Raw genomic sequence first — 3,062 nt, 5'->3', positions numbered from 1 at the left:
TTTTTGTTTAAGAAAATGTCACACCTTTCATGGGACTTTGTTTCCATAGCACATATTTTTTTATTGGATTATATATCACACGTTTGAATGGTAGTTGTATAAAATAGTACAAACTGATTTTTTTCCTACTTTTCTACGTCTAGGACCCTACCTCATATTTGTTAGGACGAATTTGCCCCAGGTCGTTTCCTGATCATATGAGACGATCACATAACGAAGCACCGCGTCGGCTTGCCGCACCTCATCCCGGCGCCGCCCCTCGGCATGCTAGCTCCCCGGCAAGCCGGGTTATTATCGGGCTAGCTACGCACACCCGTACATATGCAGCGCGTCCCCTATCCAAAAGTGGCTGCTCGTTGTTGTGCTGGAGATGTGCTTGCCGTACATGATGGAGCAGCTCGTTTTTGTTGCTAGAACGAATTAGCATATGGGTTAAATACTAGTGACACACACTAACAACTTTGTTACGTGTTGATGAGCTGTAGCAACTGTTGTATGAAGATATGAATACTTGTATGGATTTGTATGGATGTAATCAAAATCCAGATTGGATGGATGTAACATTTAATGATATATATAATTCAAAATTTCAGCATAATTTTCACCTAAAATTTTGACATGACCTCTTTGTATCTTTGTATCATATATTTAGCCAAATCACAAGAATATATATATTTGAAGCATACGGTGAGCCCTTGTGTGAGAAGTTGCATCCAAAAGCATAAATTGAATAATCATCTCAGTTCACACATGACAAGATAAAAAAACATTGAAAAACAAGAATTCAATCGAAAATCATTGACTTCTTGAAGAAGTGGCATCAACTTCAGGCAGATCACTAAACACGTAACAAAATCACAAAATGGCGTGCTACACTACTTTTCTCTTCCTTGGCGTAAGCTTTTTTGCGGCCTTCACAACTACTTTTGACGGAGAAGTGGGAGTCTCTGTTTCCATAGAAAGTTGCCTACATAATACAACAATTACATGCATTAGAAAATAAGACCAATATTATGCACAATTCAAGGAAAACATCATATTTGTTTTCACCTCCTTGTGACCGAAACAGGGCTGCCTTGTAGGACGGCCAACGAAGATGTACCTTCAATAGGGCTATGAAGAGATGATTGACTACAGAAAAATACATGTTTTAAAATAAAAACATTCCACATTTGTAGTGATATTGAAGATAAGCCAGAAAATTACCTCCTCGTCATGGATCGAGGGCTAGCTTGCAAGACACCTAATGTAGACATCCCTCCAAGAGGGATACGAGGAGATGATCGACTACACAAAAAAACATTGTTTAAGGTAAAAAAAAATGCTACATTTGTAGATATATTAAAAATAAGCCAGAAAAAATAACCTCCTCATCATAGGTCGAGGGCTACCTTGCGGGACAACCAATGGAGACACCCCCAAGAGGGCTACAAAGAGATGATTGACTACAGAAAAATGCATTATTTAAGATAAAAACATGATACATTTGTAGAGATATTAAACATAAGTCAAAAAATACCTCCTCGTCATAGGGCGAGGGCTGACTTGTGGGACATCCATTGGAGACATCCCTCCAAGTGGGCTAGAAAGAGATTATTGGTTGTACAATATGTAGTTTGAGAAAAAATATCTTACGCCCACTTGAAAAATTAAATCGAAGCGCTATTTTTTACCTCCTTGTAACAGGACGAGGGCTAACTTGTAGGAGAGCATCTCCTGGGATTGTACATTCAACATCAACTTTGGTGTTTTGTTTTATCTTTCTAGCTTTTGGTTTCCTGTCAACAAATTCAATTAATATTACATACTTGAGCAACAGAAGAGAAACAATGAGTTGAGCAAATGTGAATCAATATATATGACCTTTTATTCACTCCATTTGTTCGGCATCCAGCTTGCCTATGTCCTAGTTACTTACATTTCTTGCATCTGTTTTGGCTTTCGATTTGACCTTTCGGTGGTGGTTTCTTTTATAATTTCCTCCTCCCTTTTCAAGGCAACTTTTAAATCCCAACTTTATTTTTCTTAACTTTTGGGGAGTGGTGCATGCAATATAAAGTCTAATTTAACATTTGGTCATTGTGATTGATCTGTGAGGGGCTCTACAACCCCCTATATGCTGCCCTAAACCTATCTAGAGAGTAGTACACATGAAGATAGTCTTCCATCTTCACGTTCCTTTTCCCAATCAAGAAAACAAGTGCATGTTCACATGGTTTACCTGTGTGCTGCCACTCAAGGCACGTGCACTCACTTTTCTCTATGTTAACAACATGCCTCAAGTTGTCTTTATTGATGTCCCTAACCTCACCTTTCCAATTACTTGATCTGGTAACTTTCAAATGCCCAAGCCCTCTTGTTCTATTATTCACTTGTTGTACAACTGCTGGCAGCATTCGTCCTTGTAGCTTCTCCCCAATCTTTCTCCTTGTTGCAACCAATTTCATTATCTTTCCATTAAGTGTGTCAGCTAACACATCTACGGGAAGATCTTTGGTTCCTTTTATCCAATTGTTGAAGGTCTCAGCGAGGTTGTTATGAATGTAATCACACTTGATCTCGATGTCAAAAGTAGACCTCATCCACTTCAGATTATGGTAATCGCAAATACTTGCCCACAATTTGGCTACATCCTAGAACCTTGGAGAAGTGGTATTCAAACATTGAAGGTCTATATGTCTTGGCATCAGCCCACTGTTGGAAATATGCTCTAGAGGCAATAATAAAATAGTTATTACTATATTTCCTTTTCAAGACAATCGTTTATTATTCATGCTATAATTATATTGAATGGAAACATACATGCATGTGTGGATATATAGACAAAACAGTGTCCTTAGTGAGCCTCTAGTTGACTAGCTCGTTGATCAAGGATGGTTAAGGTTTCCTAGCCATAGACAAGTGTTGTCACTTGATGACGGGATCACATCATTAGGAGAATGATGTGATGAACAACACCCAAACTATAAACGTAGCATATGATCGTGTCATTTTGTTGCTATTGTTTTCTGCATGTCAAGTATACATTCCTATGACCATGAAATCATGTAACAGAATGACAC

This window comes from Hordeum vulgare, chromosome 3H, assembly GCF_904849725.1.
Source record: "Hordeum vulgare subsp. vulgare chromosome 3H, MorexV3_pseudomolecules_assembly, whole genome shotgun sequence".
Classification (NCBI taxonomy): Eukaryota; Viridiplantae; Streptophyta; class Magnoliopsida; order Poales; family Poaceae; genus Hordeum; species Hordeum vulgare.
This window is presented reverse-complemented; position numbering follows the sequence as displayed.